General features: G+C 38.7%; 1 protein-coding gene across 3 annotated transcripts in view; it reads left to right on the forward strand.

Moving 5' to 3' along the window:
• Positions 1 to 26351, forward strand: part of fam184ab (family with sequence similarity 184 member Ab) — a 140137-nt gene that overhangs the window by 13629 nt on the left and 100157 nt on the right. Inside the window, exon 1 of one of the 3 annotated variants that reach the window (XM_062044872.1) lies at positions 18293 to 18492. The exons of the other annotated variants lie outside the window; for them this stretch is intronic. The gene's annotated coding sequence lies outside the window, so the exon portion shown is untranslated. Of the gene's footprint in view, positions 1 to 18292; positions 18493 to 26351 lie in introns of those variants that run through there. 3 annotated transcript variants of the gene reach the window in all.

Consider the following 26351-nt stretch of genomic DNA (forward strand, 5'->3'; position numbering starts at 1 on the left):
GCCTGAGGGATCGAAGGTCACGGGCTTAGCTGCTTACGTGCAGTGATTTCTCCAGATTCTCTGAACCCTTTGATGATATTACGGACCGTAGATGGTGAAATCCCTAAATTCTTTGCAATAGTTGGTTGAGAAAGGCAAGCGGTAGAAAATGGATGGATGGATGTTCAACAATTTGCTCACGCATTTGTTGACAAAGTGGTGACCCTCGCCCCATCCTTGTTTGTAATGACTGATAATTTCATGGAATCTACTTTTATACCCAATCATGGCACCCACCTGTTCCCAATTTGCCTGTTCACCTGTGGGATGTTCCAAATAAGTGTTTGATGAGCATTCCTCAACTTTATCAGTATTTATTGCCACCTTTCCCAACTTCTTTGTCACGTGTTGCTGGCATCAAATTCTAAAGTTAATGATTATTCGCACACAAAAAAATGTTTATCAGTTTGAACATCAAATATGTTGTCTTTGTAGCATATTCAACTGAATATGGGTTGAAAATAATTTGCAAATCATTGTATTCCGTTTACATTTACATCTAACACAATTTCCCAACTCATATAGAAACGGGGTTTGTATATATATATATATATATATATATATATATATATATATATATATATATATATATATATATATATATATATATATATATATATATATATACAGTATATATATATATATATATATACAGTATATATATATATATATAGTATATATATATATATATATATATATATATATATATATATATATATATATATATATATATACAATATCTATATATATATATATATATATATATATATATATATATATATATATATATAACTATATTGTGCAACACTAATCCAATCCTAATTTGATAGCACTAGTTAATACAATATATCAACATGAAAAAATTATTCTGCAAGTCACACGTATACAAAAGGAAACCAACTGAGGCAAGATGAACAGTTTTTAAGGTGAAATAATAAAAAAAACACAAAAGTATGTTAAACTCCTAGACCTACTATGTCTCAAGATGGAGGCACCCTGCTCGGCTGCAGCTTCAGAGGCTCATGGTAGTAATGTAACATTTTGGCAAATATACCGGTAAATTCTGTGAATTTCATGGCTGGCTTCCAGCGTGGACACTCCGTTGTAACGTACGACCGCCAGACAATTGTGGATGTGGATGGATCGGACCGTTTTGGACCGAAAGATGCGTATACGTTGGACCTCCTCGCTAGCATCGGAATACTACGCCGGCTACATCCAGCGGCCTGTGAAGCAGCGTAGCCTAGTACCAGCGGGGACGGTCGACGGAGGAGACATAAGCGGTGTGATCGGAAGCAGAAGCGGGGATGCCGAGTGGTGCTAACAACAAAGCTAAAGGCTAATCCCCACAGAATGCCGCTTCCTTCCATCCTGCTTTCAAATGTCCACTCCCTGGAGAACAAACTGGACTACCTTAAGCTGGATTTATATGCAAGACGTGAGATGAGAGACTGCTGCGCCATATTTCTCACAGAAACGTGGCTGAAACCATCCGTTCCGGACGAGGCAGTTAGCATCGAGGGGCTAACTATGTAGTCGGTCAGACAGGAGCAGAACTCTCACTGGTAAATCCCGAAGCGTGGTGTTTGTATATACATCAATAACAACTGGTGCAACAATGGGAAGATAGTCTCATTTCACTGCTCTCCCGATGTAGAAATATTAACTATAAAATGCAGGCCATTTTATTTACCCCGGGAATTCAGTGCTATGATCTTCACAGCAGTGTACATTCCTCCCAGTGCTAAAACCAAAGAAGCTTTGAATGCTTTGTACTGCTCCATCAATGAACTGCAATCTACACATCCAGAGGGAGTTTTCATCGTGGCAGGGGATTTTAATCAAGCTAACATGAAAACTGTGTTCCCTCATTTCCATCAATATATGAATTTAGCAACCAGGGGTGGAAGCAAGCTGGACATGGTGTTCAGCAATATTAAACATGCGTATAAAGCTGCACCACGCCTCCACCTCGGCTCCTCAGACCATCTATCTGTGATGCTAATTCCTGCATACAAGCCCCTGCTGATCAGGAAGCAAGCTACAGTGAAGCAGGTGAGGACCTGGCCAGAGGGAGCAATGTCAGCATTACAAGACTGCTTCGAAACCACAGACTGGGACATGTTCAAGGCAGCCGCCACCGAAAATCATCACACATGTGTGGAGAAGTATGCAGAGTCTGTGTCAGCATACATTTGGAAGTGCATGGAGGATGTCAGTGTGATCAAGAACATCCCCACATGGGCCAACGAGAAACCCTGGATGAATAGTGAGGTACGTGCAATGCTGAAGGCTCGGAACAACACTTTTAAGAGTGGCGACATGGTAGCTTTAAAAACAGCCAGAGCTAACCTGAACCGTGCCATTAAGGTTGCAAAGCGTGCTCACAGTCAGAAAGTGCAGGACTTCTTCGAGAACCCCACAGACACAAGACGAATGTGGCAGGGCATACAGGTCATCACGGACTATAAAGCTGCCCCCGCCCCCCGTCCCTCTGACAACAGTATCAACTTCCTAAATGACCTTAACAACTACTTTGCGAGGTTTGAGACACTTAACACCACTCCGGCGAGAAAATCCATCCCTCGCCCTGATGAGCAGCCGCTCAACCTGGACATAGCGGATGTCCGGAAAACCCTGAGGAGAGTGAACCCCCCGGAAAGCACCGGGACCTGATGACATTCCGGGCAAGGTGCTTAAGGGATGTGCAGACCAGCTGGCTGGGGTTCTCACAGACACCTTTAACATCTCGCTGACCCAGGCTGTGGTACCATCATGTTTTAAGACAGCCACAATCATTCCAGTGCCTAAAAAACCCACAATCTCCTCCCTCAATGATTATCACCCTGTTGCACTCACCACCATCATAATGAAGTGCTTCGAGAGGCTGGTAAAGGAATATATTGTCTCCAGACTTCCCCCCACATTCGACCCATACCAGTTTGCTTATCGCCCTAACCGCTCCACAGAGGACCCCATCTCCTCTGCACTCTACCTGAGCTTAGAACATCTGGAAGGAAAGGACACACACGTGCGGATGTTGTTTCTGGACTTCAGCTCAGCATTCAACACCATAATCCTGCAGCATTTAGTGAGCAAACTGGCCCTCCTTGGATTCAGTACCCCCCTATGCAACTGGCTGCTTGACTTCCTCACAGACAGACCCCAATCTGTGAGAGTGGGCAACAACACCTCCAGTGCCATCTCCCTGAGCACCGGCTCCCCCCAGGGCTGCGTCCTGAGTCCGCTGCTGTTCACGTTGATGACCCATGACTGCTGCGCCAGGTGCACTACTAACCACATTGTGAAGTATGCGGACGACACGACAGTAGTGGGCCTCATCCATGACAACAACGACATGGACTACAGGGAAGAGGTTAAACATCTGGTTGACTGGTGCAGAACCAACAACCTGGTCCTGAACGTCGACAAGGCATCGTTGACTTCAGGAAGCACCAGTCCAGCCACGCTCCACTCTTCATCAATGGCACAGCGGTGGAGATGGTAAGCAGCACCAAGTTCCTGGGGGTGCAGATAACTGACAATATAACCTGGTCCCTACACACCGGCGCTCTTGTAAAAAGAGCTCAGCAGCCAATGCACTTTTTGCGTCGGATGAAAAGAGCACAGCTCCCTCCCCCCATTCTCACCACATTCTACAGAGGCACTATAGAGAGCCTACTGACCAACAGCATCTCTGTCTGGACTGTAGCCTGCAATGCCTCAGACTGGACGTCTCTGAAGAGAGTGGTGAGGACGGCGGAAAATATCATCAGGACTCCTCTTCCTCCTATCCAGGAGATCGCAAAAAGCCGCTGCCTGACCAGGGTGTCAGAAAATCTGCAAAGACTCCTCCCACCCCCACCAAGGACTGTTTTCACTGCTGGACTCTAGAAAGCAGCCTTCGTAGCAGAACCTCCAGGTTCTGTAACAGCTTCTTCCCTCAGGCCGTAAGACTCTTGAACGCATCATAATTATCCCCTCAACTCCTCCCAAAATGGATTAACTCGCTGGAATAAAAAAGACAATATAATATACATCCATAAACGTGGATGCATATGAAAAAGTGCAATATATTTATCTGTACAGTAACCTATTTATTTATTTATACATGCACCTTATTGCTTTTTTATCCTGCACTACCATTAGCTAATACAACGAAATTTCGTTCTTATCTGTACTGTAAAGTTCAAATTTGAATGACAATAAAAAGGAAGTCTAAGTCTAAGTCTACTCTGGACTCTAGTTCGAAGGGTAAAAGGCAACATATGACAGTGCAAAGGTGATTTACATCACAAATGCACCTCACAACACTTGTGTGCAAAATGCAAGTGCAAAAAGAAGTGAAGCAGTGTTAATGGCATAAAAACGTTAACCTTGCTGACAAGTGACTATTGCGGCGCTGTAGTCTTACTGCTTCAAAAGGAAGTATGCTTACATCACGTGACTTCCTGTCTGAATTATTCTTCTTGAACGTCTAATTGGTGTCTTATCAAAGCCACAAAAAGCCAGAGAAAAAGCAGAGTTAACCCCTTTGGGGTGATTTTCCAGATAATGTTGATTGAATTCTGAATTGTACGACTTTAATGTTTGGAGTTTGGTTGTTTTTTGACTGGTGAGATGTGTCTGCTTTCTGTTTGATGTCCAAAGCAAAAAAGTTCAAGGCCAGTCCAGTAATCCAAGTATCCAACCAACAAAATACTGATGCTACCTTTAGTTTGCCGTATTCTGCCTACCACTAGCACCTATCCACACATCCAGTCCCAGTGTCTCCCTGTCTAAATAGTCATGCAGAGACGTGTGCACAGTGACATGGTGCCACCAGGCCGAGGCTGGATTAGAGATTTGTAGCTTTGAGCTGCTCGCTGTTGGTGACTCATCTGACCTGATTTTGCATAGCGGTACAGCAGCAGCATCAAAGGCAGGAAAAAAACACTCCCACTATGAAACACACGTCCATCGTGGACCTGTCGCCATATACTGGATGTTCGTATTTCATCTGCTTTGCAACGCTGATTGTTTGCATGCACGGCAGACAACAGGCCCTTTCCCACCAAAAGTTCAGGATCATTTAGTTCCTGAACGTTAAATTCCTGTAGAAGTGTGTAGTTTGTGTTTCTACAGTACCACATTTGACAGTTCAGGGTACTTATACAAATCAAGCTGATGACCTATGGATGAGTGGTACAGTATATTTCTACACTGATACCATGTAAACCAGGCCTCTGCACTTATTTTGACTTGAGGGGCCAAATTTATAGAAAAAAATGTGTCTGGGGGCCGGGATTAGGATTTGTTATATATTGTATATATTAATTAAAAATATAATATAATATAATAATATAATTTATAAGTATATATTATATACTGTATATATAATATGTAAATATTACATATGTTATATTTTATTTTGTTACTACTGTACATTTTTTGTCTACTTTATACCTACATTGACTTCCTGTTAATGAGAAAGGACGCAAAGAAAAAAGCTCCGCTTCTGCTACCGGAGTTTTTGTTAAAGGCCTACTGAAACCCACTACTACCAACCACGTAGTCTGATAGTTTATATATCAATGATGAAATCTTAACATTGCAACACATGCCAATACGGCCGGGTTAACTTATAAAGTGCAATTTTAAAATTCCCGCCACACTTCCGGTTGAAAAACTCCTTTGGATATGATTTATGCGCGTGACGTCACAAAAGCATCGGAAGTGGTTGGACCCCATCGGACCCGATAGAAAAGCCTCTTGTTTTCTTCGACAAAATTCCACATTATTCTGGACATCTGTGTTGGTGAATCTTTTGCAATTTGTTTAATGAACAATGGAGACTGCAAAGAAAAACGTTGTAGGTGGGATCAATCGTTGTCTTAGCGGCTAAGTACAATACTGTAATATCTGTGATATTTGCATTAGTGTACTGTCTTTAAGGGTTTGGGGAACGCGCATGCGCGAGTGAGTTGGCGGAGAACTTGTGTGTGTGAGCGTGAGTTTTGGCTAACAGCTGCTCGTGTATGTGTGTGCGTTACTTTTTGAACTACAACCAGTTACTGCTTTTTAATAAAGCGATTGAGCAGCGCTTCCTCGTCTGTGTGACTCCTTCTCCACTGCGGGGCATTACAATACTTACAGCAACACAACAAGGACTACTTACTACGCCTAGCCGATGCTTGCCGCCAAACCCACGGATGAAGTCCTTCGTCGTGCCGTTGATCGCTGGAATGCAGGTGAGCACGGCTGTTGATGGGTTTCTATCTTCATTTGAGAACGATGCTACGCGCTAGCTCAGTAGCTAAGTGTGTCACCGATGTATTGTCTTGGAGATAAGTCACTTTAAATGTCCATTTCGCGTGCTCGACTCTCATTTTCAAGAGGATATAGTATCCGAGGTGGTTTAAAATACAAATCCGTGATTCACAATAGAAAAAGGAGAGAGTACATAGTTCTGTGAGGTCTGGTTGCTAAGTTAGCTTCAATGGCGTCGTTAGCACAGCATTGTTAACCTTCGCCAGCCTGGAAATCATTAACCGTGTATTTACATGTCCACGGTTTAATAGTATTGTTGATTTTCTATCTATCCTTCCAGTCAGAGGTTTATTTATTTTGTTTCTATCTTCATTTGAGAACGATGCTATCGCGCTAGCTCAGTAGCTAAGTGTGTCACCGATGTATTGTCTTGGAGATAAAAGTCACTTTAAATGTCCATTTCGCGTGCTCGACTCTCATTTTCAAGAGGATATAGTATCCGAGGTGGTTTAAAATACAAAACCGTGATTCACAATAGAAAAAGGAGAGAGTACATAGTTCTGTGAGGTCTGGTTGCTAAGTTAGCTTCAATGGCGTCGTTAGCACAGCATTGTTAACCTTCGCCAGCCTGGAAAGCATTAACCGTGTGTTTACATGTCCACGGTTTAATAGTATTGTTGATTTTCTATCTATCCTTCCAGTCAGGGGTTTATTTTTTTTTGTTTCTATATGCAGTTAAAGCACGATGCTATCACGTTAGCTCATAGCTAAAGCATTTCGCCGATGTATTGTCGTGGAGATAAAAGGCACTGAATAATACAAATAATAACAGAAGAAATTAACAAATTAAAAAGATGGTTTGACAAAAACAGACTATCGTTGAATCTTAGTAAAACTAAAATAATGCTATTTGGTAACAGTAGAAGAGAAAGTCAAACACAAATACAAATAGACGGAATAGAAATTGAAAGAGTAAACGAAACCAAATTTCTAGGTATAATGATTGATGATAAATTGAACTGGAAATCTCACGTAAAAAATATACAACATAAAGTTGCAAGAAACACGTCAATAATGAATAAAGCAAAACATGTTCTAGACCAAAAATCCCTTCATATTCTCTACTGCTCACTAGTGTTACCATATCTGAGCTACTGTGTAGAAATATGGGGAAATAATTACAAAAGTACACTTCATTCATTAACGGTGTTACAAAAAAGATCAGTTAGAATAATACATAATGTTGGATATAGAGAACATACAAACCCTTTATTTATTGAATCAAAAATACTGAAATTCCACGACATAGTGAATTTGCAAACAGCTAAAATTATGCACAAAGCAAACTATAACCTGCTACCCAAGAATATACAGCAATTCTTCTCAAAAAAAGAGGAGAAATATAATCTTAGAGAAAAACGTAATTTAAAACATTTGTTTGCACGTACAACACTTAAGACCTTCAGTATATCAGTATGTGGAATTAAATTATGGAATGGATTAAGCAAAGCAATCAAACAATGTACTAATATGATACACTTCAAGAAACTCTTCAAACTTAAAGTGTTTACAAAGTACAAAGAAGAAGAACCATGACAAACATTCTCAATTTATTTCATCCATCCATTCATTCATTCTTAAAGTAATCTTATTTATCTCATCATATGAAATATGACTTACTTCACCAATTATTATTATTATTAAATTCTTACTATTATTTATTTATTTATTTTTATTGTGATTACTTATGGAGTTTATTGTGAAAAAATTGTGAACAGGAAGTGAACAAAAAGTTTTGCAACTGTTATGTAAAGAAAAGGGGTAGGATTAAATAAGCTCTGCTTCTTCCTACTCCTTTTCGAACATGTTGAAAAGAAACTGGAAATTGTGATGTATCATGTTGTATGCTTGCATGTTCGAAATAAACTCAAACTCAACTCAACTCAACTCAACTACATTATCCTTTCCATCCTTACTCTTTTCATCCTTTGTAAATGAGCTACTGTGTGGAACAATTTCCCTTGTGGATCAATAAAGTTTGTCTGAGTCTAAGTATGTCTATTTTTAGGAACACTAATACAAAACCTCACAATAATGTCTGATTGAATGCTAAAAACGTTATGACAGACCTCCTTAAACAGAATGGAATTAAACATTTTTTTTACTGAATGAGACACCCAGAATGTACATGAAAATAAAGAATGTGGGATTTACAATATTAACTATGAACGATAAAACACTGAATATTGACAACATATGAACGTCACACCCACTCTCGATCGACATATTTAACAATCAAGCGAAACGCAACAAAAATGCAACAAACACAGCAAAATATGAACGCGAAGGGTAAAAAAAACCACCTACTATCTGATATATCACTAAGCTTTAGAACTTTGTTGTAAAAATCTCCTTTCGTGTCTGTCCTGACACCCACATTTCAGGCTGGCCGCTCTGGAAACACTCTGTGGAAAAGCTCCCGACCCACACTGCTTGGTGCCTCGTCTGAGCTGCTGTGACTTAGATTACCGTAGTAACTAGTTTATCATGCAAAAGCGCAGATTCCAACCATTGAAATACTTTATACAGTTCAAGACTTACGGTAATTTGAAAACATCACTGCCCATCATAATGGCCTCCCCACAGTATGCATTATCCTGTTATATCTCACATTCTATATTGTGTTTTGGAGAAAGGTTGTCACATAAACGTGACTTAATTCATTAAAAAGATAATACAAAAGAAAACAAATGTGTATGCATATGTAAATGTATTCAGTTATAAACATTCATTCACTTTCTTCTTTCCTTCATGGATCTAAACTTTACCGCTGCTGGTAGTTTTTTCTATGTTTTTATTTAATAAGTTGTAGGTGTATTTATTTCAGTATAAAAGTGTAAAAAGTGTTTTGCTTGGGTCATAAAATGATGATACTGGTGTGCCAGGGCATACATACATTTTATATTTAACGCTTAAATCCCTGGAGTCTACATCAACTTCAGATCTATTCCTCATTTCATAATGTTTTAGTTTTTTTATGTTTTTTTTGTGTTTGTTTGTTTTTTTGTTTGTTTGTTTTCCGCCCTTTTTTGTCAAACAAAACTATGTTTTTTATGGCAAAATCTTCCAACCAAAAATATTTTTCAAAGTGGAATATTTGATGTGAAGTAATCGGAACCTTTGATAGGTCAATAATTCATAATAACATTGATTTTGATTCAATATTATGTTTTGAGCAATTACCGTTTGAAAGAAGAAAAAAAAAACAGCTTTGTTTTATTAGTCAACATTGCAACTGTTTCTAAATTACATTTCACCTTTAAGCTTTTTTATTTCACTTTTGTTATGTTTTTGTTTATTTTAATAGTATTTTTAGAATGTGCCGTGGGCCTTTAAAACATTAGCTGTGGGCCACAAATGGTTAAAAAAAAATAAAAAAAATAAAATAATCTGCGTCCTTTCTGATTTCAATGCGTTAAAAAGACACAAAAAGTGTGTTAACGCCAACACTGGTTGACAGTATAACAAAATAAGTCACACTTATATTCTGTAACATTCACAGTTTTGGAAAAAAAGTGCAGAGGTAGAAATATTCAAAATAACCTCTTGTATATAATCTAAACATAAATAATGCCTCAAAACAAGTTAATTAAATTTAAACAAAAAACAGCAGACAAGCTATCGCCCTGCACAGCTGTTTTGTGCTTCGTAGTGTCGATATGGGCTTGTAGATCGTTGGCCCCTTTATTTGCCACAGATATATACATTCCTGCTTTGCACACAGTGTATTCTGCTTTCCATGTGTCACGGCCAGGATGAAAACACAGATACTTTTCCCGCAAATCATCCGTGAAGTTGCATTTACGTTTCGGCTTCTCTCTTGTGTTCTGTCTGTCGCTTGACTGTCTCGCTCTCCCGCTCTCTGTCTCTGCCCCTCCCTCACGAATGTTGCTGCGTGCGCACACCTTCACAATTCAAACCCTTCTTAACTCTGGACGTACATTGAAAATACACGCAACCCTAACTCAAAATACCGGACATTTGAGGCGTTTTAGAAACCCCGCCCGGACAGCCCCGCAAAAGAGGACATGTCCGGGGAAGAGACGACGTATGGTCAGTCTAATAAAACTACACAAATAGTGTGTCCCTGACTACTTTTACAGCACTTAGCAAAGTAACTAGTAAACATTATATGTGATTTATCTTTGCTCTTCTCGTTTACTGCCTCCTCTGTTTCACATCTATTCTCAAACAACAAAGTTGGAGTCTCCGCTTCGAAGAATACTGAATACTGTTCTGTAAATACGTTTAAAAGAGTCCGTCCACTTATTGTAGCGTCGCGCATCGAAATTAAGTTTGTAAAAATGAACACACAGCATGAAACTGCATACAAGTTTAAAGACTACAAATGAGTAAAAACGTGAAAAGATAGTTCAACTAATCAGCATTCTTCATCACACCGATGCCACACAAAAGTTTATGCAAGTCGAAAGTTCCTCTCTGTTGCCAAGAATGTTGTAGTAAAAGTACACAAGAAATAGGAAAGTTGTCCTCGCATACTGAAACGGCGGCTGAAGTTTAGGATACTAAGTTTCACAAATGCCCCAACTGTGTTCAATTAGCGTTCAACAGCACGAGTATATGACTATTTGTTTCCGTCAAACTACAAGTGTTCACAAAGTACACAGAACAAGAATTATGGTGAACATCTTGAACCCTTTTTTTCCTTTTTTTTTTTTATTGAGACAAAGATTATTTATATATTTAATATTTGTTTGCTTACTATGGTATATTATTTATTAGTTATTTATTTGTTCACTGTTCTGTTACAGAAAACAAGGAAATTGGATAAAATTGCTATGGTATGAAAAGGGGTAGGATTAGATAAGCTCTGCTTCTTCCTACTCCTTTTCAGACATGCTGTAATGAAACAACTGCAATTGTGTGATGCATTACATTGTATCGTATGCATGTTCAAAATAAACCGAAACTGAACTGAAATGTTGTCTATCTGTGTTTGCCCTGCGATGAGATGGCAACTTGTCCAGGGTGTACCCCGCCTCTCGCCCATGTGCAGCTGGGATAGGCTCCAGCACCCCCTGCCACCCCAAAAGGGACAAGCGGTAGAAGATGGATGGATGGATGGATGGATTTTTAATTAAACATCTGTTATATTATTATAATATGTAAACACATACACGTACATCATACATGCATCATACATACACATACACACACACACACACACACACACACACACACACACACACACACACACACATATATACATGTATAAATATATATATATATATAAATAACCCCTGGCCAAATTTTTTTAGCCCAATGCGGCCCATCACTCAAAAAGTTTGGACACCCCTGATCTAAACCGATAACTATCACGTATATTAGCAGTTATCGTCAAACAGAACATTCTTGAACATTATTTTATACAGATGATTACTGTATCATGTATACTACCAAATATATACATTGTTGCCGTTGTCTTAATGTTTAATGTAAGACTAGTCATGTAGCCATCTGGCCACCTTATCCATGGCTGCTGTAAGTTTTTTGGCAACCGTTTCAGCGTCCTTTCCCCAAGTATAAATAACCGTGTCATCCGCATACATCCGGATATTTACATCCTCACATACAGATGGCAGGTCGTTTATATACATGGAGAAAAGAAGAGGGCCGATGTTAGAGCCTAGTGGCAGGCCAATATCAGTAGCAGTGAAACTGGATGTTGTGTTATCAATACGGACACATTGGGTCCGACCAGATAGCTATGACACAATCCAGGCCAAAGTATTTGTTAGCAGTTTAAAAGTTGTTAATTTTGTAAGTAACGTGGGGTGATTGACTGTATTGAATGCCTTGCGGAGGTCTAAGAATATTGCTCCAACTACACCTCCATTGTAAAAGTTTTGTTTTATTGTTTCTAGTAGAAAGCAACCATTGATTGGTCCATGGAGAATGCTAACGTTTGAAGGAATTTATCATTTTTGATGCAGATTACAAATATTGCTAGCATACATGTACACTTGATGAACTAAATGTACCTATGTTCCTATTAAAGCCCTACTCTTCTTGAGGATTATGTCTGCTTTTGGGAAGAGGTTGGAGTCAGACTTTTTGGAGGAGCAGCATGGCAAGGACAACGTGTCCCACTTTTTGGTGCAGCCACGCAAGAACTACATTTCTTTGATTCAAACAATCACATTGTGAAATAAATCCAAGATTGTGGATCTGACGATTGACAGCCACTTAATGAGTTTATTAGACACAGTTTTTTTCCTTCACGTTTCAAAGAGGATATAGCATCTTGTGTCCCCTTACGTGTTGAAGTGACAGTTGGCCAAGACAATCTGAGGTTTGCTTGTTCTGACTAGCTGAATGGCTCCTAGCCTGAGAAAACCAACATGGCCGCATTGTATGGTATCTCAGCTAGCATCACTGCGGCAGCCTTATAAATGACAGGCTTGGAACAACACGTGCGCAGAACATGTCTTCTTCCTCACCTTCGTTTAGTTCCCTTGTTGACAACCTTTTGTCTAGTTGCCATGGAAACTAGACAACCATATACTGGAGCTATATAGTACTGTATATACCTGTAGAGCATAAGTATGTGTGTGTGTGTGTGTGTGTGTGTGTGTGTGTGTGTGTGTGTGTGTGTGTGTGTGTGTGTGTGTGTGTGTGTGTGTGTGTGTGTGTGTGTGTGTGTGTGTGTGTGTGTGTGTGTGTGTGTGTGTGTGTGTGTGTGTGCGTGCGTGTGTGCGCGCGCGCGTGTGTGTGACAGACAGTATTTAACCCCATCCCTGTGCTCATGTGTGTGTGCAGCAGGTAATTACAGTCGTCCCACTCAGCTCTAAATATACTACAAGCCTCCACAGGCAGCTGTCCAAATGTTTCACATTGACGACTTTTGAAGACCTTTAAAGAGAAAGAGAAGAAAAACCTTGTTCTTTTGTTGAAGAGTCAGCGGTCGGGTCTTTTGGAAGTTTTCACAAGCAATCATTAAAACAGGTGACAGGTAAATGCTACAGCATTGGTCTCACTCAGAAGTCTGTCGGTTGCAAAATGAAGACTTCTTTACTAGTAAAAGAGCAGACAAGTCCACTTGGTCAACGAGTCCATGGTTTCCAGTCGAAGGCTATCGATGAGGGAAATTTGTGTCAAAAGGATGTGTAGCTAATTAAAATTATTATAATCAAAACTTTTCAAGCTGAGGCTCTTTGAAGAATTTTACCTGTGTACGATTGGAGCGGTGATTCAACTTGTGATGACATTTGCAGTCATCATTCTTTCGTCTTGCACAACTGATTAGAAATACCCAAAACATGCATCAAAATCTCTAAAACAATAGATAGATCAGCAGGCCTGAAGGTCAAAGATGCAACTGCATATTCGTGCAGATATTCTCGCATCGCAGACTTTTAAGTGAATTTAAAGGCCTACTGAAACCCACTACTACCGAACACGCAGTCTGATAGTTTATATATCAATGATGAAATCTTAACATTGCAACACATGCCAATACTGCCGGGTTAACTTATAAAGTGCAATTTAAAATTTCCCGCCAAACTTCCGGTTGAAAAAGCCTTTGGAGGATGACGTATGCGCGTGACGTAGCCCGGGGAACAGAGGTATGCCTTCCCCATTGAATACAATACAAAAAAGCTCTGTTTTCATTTCATAATTCCACAGTATTCTGAACATCTGTGTTGGTGAATCTTTTGCAATTTGTTTAATGAACAATGGAGGCTGCAAAGAAGAACGTTGTAGGTGGGATCGGTGTATTAGCGGCTGGCTGTAGCAACACAACAAGGACTACTTACTTGGATAGCAGACGCCTAGCCGATGCTAGCCGCGGCCACCGCACGGATGATCGGGTGAAGTCCTTCGTCGCGCCGTCGATCGCTGGAACGCAGGTGAGCACGGGTGTTGATGAGCAGAGCAGATGAGGGCTGGCTGGCGTAGGTGGAGCGCTAATGTTTTTAGCATAGCTCTGTGAGGTCCGGTTGCTAAGTTGATAAGTTAGCCTTAGCGTCGTTAGCAACAGCATTGTTAAGCTTTGCCAGGCTGAGATCTATTAACCGTGTAGTTACATGTACATGGTTTAATAGTATTGTTGATCTTCTGTCTATCCTTCCAGTCAGGGATTTATTTATTTTGTTTCTATCTGCATTTGAGACAGATGCTATCACGTTAGCTCATGCTAAAGAGCTTCGTCGATGTATTGTCGTGGAGATAAAAGGCACTGTGAATGTCCATTTCGCGTTCTCGACTCTCATTTTCAAGAGGATATAGTATCCGAGGTGGTTTAAAATACAAATCCGTGATCCACAATAGAAAAAGGAGAGAGTGTGGAATCCAATGAGCCAGCTTGTACCTAAGTTACGGTCAGAGCGAAAAAAAACATGTATTTCACTGCATTCTAGTCCGTCACTCTAACGTTCCTCATCCACGAATCTTTCATCCTCGCTCAAATTAATGGGGTAATCGTCGCTTTCTCGGTCCGAATAGATCTAGCTGCGTTGAAAACAATAGGAAAATATGAGGGAACAACTGACAACGTCACGCTACTTCCGGTAGGGGCAAGGTTTTTTTTTATCAGAGACCAAAAGTTGCGAACTTTATCGATGTTGTTCTATACTAAATCCTTTCAGCAAAAATATGGCAATATCGCAAAATGATCAAGTATGACACATAGAATGGATCTGCTATCCCCGTTTAAATAAAAAAAATTCATTTCAGTAGGCCTTTAAGTGTATGTTTGCTGTAATATTTTAACAACAACCATGTGGGTCAGTTGGTCAGTGTTTTGCCGTCTTCTGTAGTCTTGCCATTGGACATCCGAGGACAAATGTCATTTTTGTCTACTTTTTTAATTTTGTTACTGTTGTGGTTTGGAGTGATGTTTTCATGAAGATGTGTTCCTCTGATCCTTGAGTATTTTATTTGTTAGTTTAGGTCACAAGATTAGACTGTTCATTTGTTTGATCATGGTGATGTGTTTTGTGATGCCAAAATGTAGAGGACAGCAGGCAGCTTGCAGGTAAGATGAGTTTTTAATACCAGCAACAAGGTGAAATACAGACAGAAGCTCAAAGGCAAAACTTAGCATAGCATAGCACCATGAAAACGTAGGTAGTAGCGTAAAGCTAAACAGGAAAACATACAGTTGCGTGAAGCAAACAACGAACCCGACCCGAAGGTGGGGTAACACTGGTATAAAGCTCTCTGATTAGCAATCAGAAGAAGGTACGTCTTCTGATCACTAATCAGAGGCAGGTGAGTCTCCTGATCACTAATCAGAGGCAAGTGAGTTCGATCAGCGCCCCTAGCAACCAGAGGTAAACAACAAAAGGAGCGCTGAAGCAGAAATAGGACCTCAAACGGAGAAAATCCACAACAAAAACAAAACAAGACATTACCTGCAGGGACAGGTCATGAAAATGTGTTCATTGATTGGGTTGTTCTTTAATTAAGTAGTTCATTTGTCACAATAGCTTTTCCTTAAGGTTGTTTATTGTTTTATTGATATGTTTGTTGTCTGGTTTAATAGTTAAGTTTGTATTTGTTTGTCAGGATGTTTTTTTTTCTTCATTGATCTGTTTTTTTGTCCACCTGTTTGTTCAATGTTTCGACAATATGATCTTCTGGTTGTGTTTTTATTTGCCCGTTGAATGGTTCATTGTTTGATTTTGTCCCTTTTTTTGTGCACAGTGCACATTATTAATTGTAAATAATCTGCTGTATGGCTGGTAAATAATGCAGATTATAGCATAGTTGAGAATTTACATCTGTAGTCCCCCATGCCAGTGTGGGAGCAAGGTGTGTGGATTGTCTTGCCCAGGGACACACTGGCAGTGACTGAGATGGCAGAAGCCGGATCTATACCAGGAACTCTCAAGTTTCTGGATGACCGCTCTACAATCTGACCCACGCCGCCGGTTCGTTGTACGTTGTTGTAGTGGGTAGTTTTAATAGTTTGTTGATTTTTTTTCTGTTGTCTGGTTATTTATTGTTGTTTGATAGTTTATTGATTGGTTTATTTGTTCATAGGTTCATTCGTTGACTGGGATTTTCTGTTGTTGATTTTTCCATAAATTCATTTGTTTTGGTCATTGGTTCATTCGTTGCTCTGTTAAGCATTGGTAGAGGCCCGTGCAGAGTTGTTAGACATACGATAATACTGCAATCGTATTTGTACAATCATTTCACCCTGTACGATCACAATTTTAAAAATCCCATAATGTTCCATAATGTTCATCCTGCACTGCGCATGATGTTGTGCGTCATCTCATGTACCGCCTTACAGCCAGGTGGGGGTGCTGTTCTGCCATGGGCAGCTTTTTTTACAAAAGCGCTGTTGGTTTATTCCAAGGTCAAACTGGATTTAAGATACAGGATCCTAGGTCATGTTTTTTGTAGCACATGCTCCTTAAAAACCTCAAATCAGAAACAGTACAGGCCAAAAGTTTGGACACACCTTCTCCTCATTCAATGCGTTTTCTTTATTTTCATGACTATTTACATTGTAGATTGTCACTGAAGGCATCACAACTATGAATGGAACATGTGGAGTTATGTACTTAACAAAAAAAGGTGAAATATCTGAAAACATGTTTTATATTCCAGTTTCTTCAAAATAGCCACCCTTTGCTCTGATTTCTGTTTTGCACACTCTTGGCATTCTCTCAATGCGCTTCAAGCACACCTGTGAAGTGAAAACCCTTTCAGGGGACTACCTCTTGAAGCTCATCGAGAGAATGCCAAGAGTGTGCGAAAAAGTAATCAGAGCAGAGGGTGGCTATTTCAAAGAAACTACGTTTGTAGAATATAAAACACTTTTTACCATACCATACCATACCAACTTTATTTATAAAGCCCTTTAAAAACAACCACAGTTGAAAAACAAAGGGCTGTACACCACAAAGAAATAAAGGCAAAGGACAGACTAAAAAATAAAATTTAAAACAGAAGTAAAATACACATTAAAAAAGCAAATACAAAATTACCCTAAGAACAATTTTGTTAGATAAAAAGCAGTTAAAAGTTAAAAACAGTTAAAAAAGTTAAAAGTTAAAAACAGTTTAAAGTCTCATGCTTTTTCAGCTATTTCACCTTTTTTTGTTAAGTACATAACTCCACATGTGTTCATTTATAGTTTTGATGCCTTCAGTGACAATCTACAATGTCAATAGTTATGAAAATAAAGAAAACGCATTGAATGAGGTGTGTCCAAACTTTTGGCATTGTGCTGTATGTAGGATAATTGTCCTCAAAATCCAAATATGTTAAGCTTCTGGCACAACAATTATTTATTTCCGTCTGGCAACCTGGCATCTAAGCTTTAAAATAACTAAACTAGTCGAGGTGAAAGATCTTCTACAGTCTTCTTCTCTCCTTCAAGCCTTTTATTGTTTAGTGCCAGATCAATAACTCTATCATTGATGCATCTGATCTAAAGTGAAACGCGTCCTTGGAGGTTTTATAACAGATTAATTATTATAATTTAATGATGGGAGTCGAACACGGTATAGGATATATTTATATACAGCACGGAGTGGTTCCATCATTAAAAATAAAGAGAGAGACACATCCTGATGTTTGCATAAGTGAAGCTAATTTAGTTTTAAAAAGTGTTGTGTGTGTGTGTGTGTGTGTGTGTGTGTGTGTGTGTGTGTGTGTGTGTGTGTGTGTGTGTGTGTGTGTGTGTGTGTGTGTGTGTGTGTGTGTGTGTGTGTGTGTGTGTGTGTGTATGTGTGTGTGTGTGTGTGTAGCTATAATGCTTGTGCAAGTCAAGCTAAGGGTGGCATGAAATTAGAAAGTCAAGCACACCTCCGCTCTTCCCGCTCCATCGAGCGCCACCAAGTCTTCTCCCGGGGAGGAGCGCTCCATTCCCAAGTGCAGCCAAGCGGAGACATCCAGCCTGCTTTGGCCTCCCTCCTTCGTTAGCACGCACAATAATAACCGATCCATAGCAAAAAAGTTTGTCTCACTTTGGTTTTTGAGGAAAAGCTCAGAATATTACTTAAAATAGGCATGACTAGGTGAAGAGGCCATTTTGTTTCTTAGAGAAAAGTGCTGAGTCATGGCGCTGTTAAGATGGTTAGCATTTAGCATTCACACAACTAGCAATTAGCTCTGAAACCCTGCTTTTTCCTTGGCTGACTTCTCGGCATCATCAACAACAGAGTTAAGTTATACTTTTATTATTCTTTGGCGCTTTTCTTTAGTACTGTTGTGGTAAATGTGACTTTACAAAACCTTTTGTCAGAGTTGCCCAGCCTCACGCTTTGAGTGTGAGAGTCACGCAATTTAACCCATTTTCACGCCACACGCCACACTTGACATTTCTCCCTCTTGTATTTCCCCATTAGTCTATATTTATTTTTGTTCATAATAATAAACGTTTTCCTCGCGATATGTCATGTCGTAGTTCGAGTGACTGATTAGACTTAGACTTAGACAAACTTTAATGATCCACAAGGGAAATTGTCTCACACAGTAGCTCAGATTGACCGAGATAACCTATCCCAGACCAATCCAAAAATGATTGTGCCGAAATCTAGCCAACCACGAAAGGCACTACGCCACAGGTATCAAACTCAAGGCCCGGGGGCCAGCTCTGCCACATCATTTTATTCGGCCCTCGAAAGCATGGAAATAATATGCGTCATTAAAGTACTTTATATTTTCTTACTAAATGTATTAGTTTTTTCCAGTTTGACATAAAAAATACATGTACTCAATGCAATCACATATTTTTCTATATAAATATTATAATGTAACAAATATATGATCATACATTCAATGTTTTTGTTAAACTAAAAATGTTTATCTGCTTGACTTATGATTTCAAAGCAAGTTATTGATCCAATTGTCAAATTTAATAAATAGATTTTACAGCGACTTAATGAAATTTAGTGTGGTTTTACAGCAAGTAAAACATGCTGTATTTTTGAAAAATCATGAAAAAACAGTACCACTGCTTTTTGACCATAAAATGCTGGCAACTGAGCTGTCAGTTTTTTACTATCAATCAATCAATCAATCAATGTTTATTTATATAGCCCTAAATCACAAGTGTCTCAAACTATAAAAAACGGTGGTACTGTTTTGCTATTCACAATAGTGCACGGTAAAATCTACAGTTGTTCTTCTTACGGTAAAATCCGGCATTCAAATTGCCAGAATTTTACTGTAAAATTGCAGTTTTTTATTTACAGTAAAAAACACTACATTTTACAGTAAAATTCTATCAACTGAGCTACCAGTTTTGTACCGTGAAAAACAGTGGTACTGTTTTTTCATTTACAGTAACATGCTGAAAAAAACACTGTTAATTATACGGTAACATTTTTGCGACTGACCTGTCGGTTTTTTACTGTAAAATCAAAACATTTTTTACATTGTACAGAAAAAAAATCAAACATCAAATGCATAGACAATTGTGTGATAATATCCTTCACTGTTAGAAGTGGCTCCCTGAGAGCAAACATAACTGCGATATGGCCCTCAATTAAAACGAGTTTGACACCCCTGCACCACGCAATGTAAACCAATCAGAAGCAACCTAAGACGGGTGTTGGCGTCTCTATCACTCTAATGTCCTCAATGCGGTGCTGACATGAGCCTTTCCTCACAGGTTTGTCGCTTGTCTACTGAAACCTTGTACTGAAAACACTTTTTGTTGTACTTTTAAGTGCAATAACAATAAAATTCCATTCCATTCAAAGCAGAGAGGAGACACACACCACTCTGTGCAAAGCTTCCGCTGTTTTTGCCTCGGTTTACTATGTGAGATTCATGTAAATGTGTCACGCTGCAAATAAAAACAAAACTGTTGTTCATGTTAATGAGCCAGTCAATAGATTTGGTTTGTTTGTGAATAACCCAACCCTTCAGTCTGTTGATCAAATTTGATACTCTTTACATTTAACGATGTAGAACAAAATAAATACAACTAAACTGAAAATCAACAGACGAAAATTAATTTGCAATTCTAATCATAAGTTGCATTTTTTTAACTGACTTTTTATGTCCCCCACTACATTGTTCCTCTCTCCTACAGTGTCCATTGTAATCAATTAGGCCAATGAGCCAATAAAGTCATCTATCAACTTTTATACACATTTTATGAGGGTCAATAGCTACATTGCTTACTGAAAAGTTGTCAACACTGGAAGATCAAGAGAGTTTAGAAGGGATTGAGGACAGTGAGGACGGAGATGTAGAAGAGATACAAATTGAGAACACAGAGACAGAGGATGAGACAGAAGACCCAGCAGAGAAAACAGTGGAGATGATTTTCATGTATAATTTCTGGTGAATTAAGACTAGCATTAGAAGGCCACAGTACAGGGAAAACTGCTGGAGGTGAGGACATCAGTGGGTAAATATAAATCACATTAAAACAGGCCAAATGGGTGTTTTAAACGCATCATGCCACTAAGGCAGACCTGGGCATTCTGCGGCCCGCGGGCCACATCCGGCCCTTTGTGCGTCTCTGTCCAGCCCGCGTGAGGTCAATCATAAATTACAAAATAAATTTCAAAAAGTATCTATGTCGAGTGTGCAATACAATGGTGCTGCTTTTGTTTAGAAAAGTGTTATTTGTATTAATTCCGTCTGGACGTATGCGCTTGCGTGATTGTGAGTGAATGTGAACAGCGGCAATCACAAATTACAAAATAAAGTTTAAAAAACATCTATGTCCTGCGCGCAATACAACTGTGCTGCTTTTATTTTGAAAAGTGTTATCTATGGGCGTATGTCCGTGTGTAACATGTGAGTGAAGGTGCACAGTGACAAGTGATGCATGGTTTACACCGGAGACGCTAAAAAGAGAAAAGTTGATGACGAATGGCGTGTTTTCAACAAGACATGGACTCCCAAGCAACGTTCCCTCTAAGGTGCGCGCCTGCGCAATTGCGCACTGCTCAAGCGTTCTCTGCGCACAGTAAATATATGCCGCGCACCAAATCAAACCCATCTGAATTCTAAACAAAATAAACACATTTATTCTGTGTAATTTTGCAATGCAACTCTGAGTGACAGTGACAAGCGGCCCTAACGTTGTTCGTCAACACCGTTCAATTGAACACCGTTCAATTATTGTAACGTCTATCGAGATGCTTCGAGGACAGGAATTATATCGATCACTTTATTGAGCAAAATTGTTTATATTCGGCCATAACCACACCAAAAACATGACTAAAAAACGTATATCTCGAAAAACTAGTCATTTTCTCCCGTACAAACCAGGCCAAAACCAATTGTCATCTGTCATGTCATCTGTCACCAACACGCATAGAAACTAAGCCACTGGTGCGTTTATGGCCACACAAAAAGTCCGACAACTCAAACACCACACAAAGTTACACTATGACTCCTCAGTCATACGTGTTCTTATTCTACTGTCATTTATCATTAATGTTAATTTATGATATTAATCATGGAATGATGTTACTAGAGAAAGTTACAGGAATGCACACTTCATCCTATGCTTACATTTCATTGTGCAACATGAGGATGTTTAAGGAGAACTAAATGGGATCTCTGAAAGGGGTACAAATGATTTCCAAAGCAGGACCCCCACCCAGACATATTGTACAATACTAATCCATAGCTTATGAAAAACAAGATTTATTTTATTTTCATTACAAGTGGGCCAAATCACTAATATTACAAAATAATCTCATGAAAATGACTCCTCTCATTTGAGTGTTATTATAAAAGATTGATTTGAGACAGGTGTGCTGCTGGTATTGCCACGTGTGATGTTGCTCACATGTGCTCCACTGCATGCTCAGAGAGTTTTTGTGTTTGCTCAGACACATGAACAATTAGAGGGAACATTGCTGCCAAGTATTTCATTACAGAAATTAAAGGTAAAGCCGTGTGCTTAATGTGTGGTACACAGGTTGCTGTGTTTAAAGAATATAATTTGAATCGCCACTACATGACGAAGCACGAGGAAAAATACCGGAATCTGTCTGATGAAGCACGCGCAAGGGAGGCTGATGCGTTGATGGTAAAACTGCAAACCCAACAAGGACTTTTTGCCAAATTTCACACCCCTAGAGATGCAGCCATCGGGACAAGTTTCGTAATTTCTCACAAAATCGCCAGAAAAAGTAAGGCGTTTTCTGACGGAGAGTTTATTAAGGAGTGCTTATTGGACTCTGTTGTGCTGATATGCCCGGAAATGTGGAGCTTCAGCTGAAGAACAGAACGGCCGACTTTGACTGTTTTTCGCTGGCTTTGGATGAGAGCTGCGATGTACGTGACACCGCCCAGCTGCTCATCTTCTTACGTGGGATAACTGCAGACTTTCAAATCACGGAAGAGCTAGCAGCCATGCAGTCAATTAAAAGGGACAACCACAGGTAATGACTTGTTCACATAGGTAAATGCGTGTTTGGACATGTTAGGACTGAAATGGGACAAGCTGGCAGGTGTGACAACAAATCTGACGGGGAAAAAATGTTGGACTTTTAAAGAGGATGCAGGATAAACTTTAAATTAACCCTGTGCAAAAATTGACATTTTTGCATTGTATTATACATCAGGAAGTGTAGTGTAAGACAGTGTTAAAAATAAAACCATCAAAAGCAATCTGCTTTTGGTATAAAGTTAAGTTAGGTTAAATGAAAGTATTATTATTATTATTAATTATTATTATTATTATTATTATTTATCTTACGGTACATCAAAAATAATATTGAGCTAAATTTAATTGAAATATTGTCGATGTGGCCCTCCAGCAGTGCTCGGGTTGCTCATGCGGCCCCCGGTAACAATTAATTGCCCACCCCTGCACTAAGGTCTCACTCTTGTCATATTTCTGAAACTTGGCGGCCCTGTTTTGTTCTTAGCTAGTTAGCAGTCTATGTATAGGGAGCACAGATTAGCATTCAGCATCTGTTTTTTTAATGATTAGCATGTAGCTTAAAGGAATTGAGCGCCATTAACTTAAGTTAACTTTTAACCAATTTACATAAGAAAATGGAAACAGGAAATGATTAAAACGTTATATTGTAGCTCTTTTTGTGTCATTTATAATCATCTGCAAATGGGTGACAAGCTTACAACCTATTAGTTAGCGCAAGGGTTGTAAAAGTTATTTTTTTGGCTTAGAGTTTTATGTTTACTAGTAAAACTATGAACATCTGACATGAAGAAAATATTACCAAAAAAAGTTGATCAATCAAATATATTTTAAGTACTAATAACTATTTGCTTTGTTGTCAATATCAGATATTGATATTTAGCATGCAAAGACCGATATTCGATTGCTCAAAGCATTGTACTGAAAAAATAAGTTGGCTTACAAATCCTTGAATTTTACCGTATGTGACCCACAGTCCATGAGTTAAATGCTAACGTGCTATTGTGAACATTTGAAGCACACTACTGCGTTAGACAAATGTGTGTATTTCTTGGACACGCCACCACACACATGTTCGAATTTGACGACGTGTCACGGACGTTCTGTCGCTCCCAATTCAGACGAGTTAACGATGCCCGCGGACGCTAATGGTGGCAATGGGGAGGAAAAGAGCAAGAATAAACAGATTGATGGAAAGTGATAGTAATTCCTCAAATACTCAGCCAAGCAGCCTGTTGGGGGGACGCTGGCGGGACATAGAAGGCCGCCAAGCAGACCGCCAAGATTATAGGCTCATCGCCTTGATAGGAGAAAATGGAGAAAAAGGAAGCTACAAAGACAGCACAGCTCGTTCTCCTTCTAATAGTTTGGTGTCTCCTTGGCGTTACATCAGAGCTAAGGAAGCCTTGTCCTGTTTTGCCCACAAGGAAATCCTGAGCAATGCGGTATTAGCAGCAAAGCAGGAAATAGATGAGACAAACCACCTTGTCAACTTTGAGGCAAAGCTCTGCTCCTCAAATAAGCCTCGTCGTTGTTTTTTTTCCGCATAAATCCCAGGAATCATCATCATCTTGTAGGATGCGTAGGATGTTGAATTAGGAACGCCAGGATAAGATTTCTCTCATTGTTTCGTGGTTGTTTTTTTTGGCTCGCTGCCGTCAAATGGAGCTCAGTCGCGATGAGGAGAATGAAAATGTGCATCATTTTCCCCCCACTGCAACGCATCTTTTATTCATAACTAAATAAACCTGCGACTGTGTGGTTTAAGATATTTAAATTACGATCGCTTTAAAGCTATGGAAACGCAGGCGCTTACAGCTCAGTGTTAGTTTATTACATTTCATTGTAAAACAGAGGGGTGCTCAAGTATGATAAGTTTGTTTATTTAAAAAATATATTTTGATATATTCATGTGGTCCTTATTTTGTATACATATACACATGTATATATATATATATATATATATATATATATATATATATATATATATATATATATATATATATATTTATATATATATATATATATATATATATATATATATATATATATATATATATATATATATATATATATATATATATATATATATATATATATATATATATATATATATATATATATATATATATATATATATACACACATATACACACATATACATATATATACATATTTGGTCCCTCAAAATGAACGAGTTAACTTGTGTGATTAGTGATTAATCACAACAAATTATCGCATTAATCATGTGCACACTTACATTAATCAAGTAATTTAATTTGACTGTACAAGCTGTTTTACCTTAACGGCTATGCGGTCAGTGATCCGATCAATGCATATGTCATTACAAAAATTAGTGAGTGGACCCTGACTGGTGTGTTCACTGGCAAATTTCACTCCAAAATACAGCCTGAAAGAACTTTAGAGAAATATGTTACCAAGTTGTGTGTTAATTAATGTCATGCATTTAAGTAAAACACATAAAACATTCCTGGATGATATTTTGAGAATAAAATTGCAGTTGTGTACAAATTTTGGGGTCTTTTCTTAAGCAAATGTTAATTGTGCATATACGGTACAGGTCAAAAGTTTGGACACACCTCCTCATTCAATGCGTTTTCTTTATTTTCATGACTATTTACATTGTAGATTGTCACTGAAGGCATCAACACTATGAATGAACACATGTGGAGTTATGTACTTAACAAAAAAAGGTGAAATAACTGTAAACACGTTTTATATTCTAGTTTCTTCAAAATACCCACCCTTTGCTCTGATTACTGCTTTGCACACTCTTGGCATTCTCTCGATGCGCTTCAAGCACACCTGTGAAGTGAAAACCCTTTCAGGTGACTGCCTCTTGAAGCTCATCGAGAGAATGCCAAGAGTGTGCGAAAAAGTTATCAGAGCAAAGGTTGGCTATTTAGAAGAAACTAGAATATAACACTTTTTCATCTATTTCACCTTTTTTTGTTAAGTACATAACTCCACATGTATTCATTCATAGTTTTGATGCCTTCAGTGACAATCTAAAATTTAAACAGTCATGAAAATAAAGAAAACTCATTGAATGAGAAGATGTGTCCAAACTTTGGTCTGTAACATATCCATCCTTTATTTATTAGTTAGAAACATATATTAATTTGTACATATTATTCATTAATTTATTTGACTTAGAGGTAATCTTTTTTTTGTCATTTTAAAATATTTAAAAAATATTTTTTCCTGTCTTTCACACAATTTACACTACCGTTCAAAAGTTTGGGGTCACATTGAAATGTCCTTATTTTTGAAGGAAAAGCACTGTACTTTTCAATGAAGATAACTTTAAACTAGTCTTAACTTTAAAGAAATACACTCTATACATTGCTAATGTGGTAAATGACTATTCTAGCTGCAAATGTCTGGTTTTTGGTGCAATATCTACATAGGTGTATAGAGGCCCATTTCCAGCAACTATCACTCCAGTGTTCTAATGGTACAATGTGTTTGCTCATTGGCTCAGAAGGCTAATTGATGATTAGAAAACCCTTGTGCAATCATGTTCACACATCTGAAAACAGTTTAGCTCGTTACAGAAGCTACAAAACTGACCTTCCTTTGAGCAGATTGAGTTTCTGGAGCATCACATTTGTGGGGTCAATTAAACGCTCAAAATGGC

The sequence above is a fragment of the Entelurus aequoreus genome, linkage group LG04 (assembly GCF_033978785.1).
Source record: "Entelurus aequoreus isolate RoL-2023_Sb linkage group LG04, RoL_Eaeq_v1.1, whole genome shotgun sequence".
Lineage (NCBI taxonomy): Eukaryota > Metazoa > Chordata > Actinopteri > Syngnathiformes > Syngnathidae > Entelurus > Entelurus aequoreus.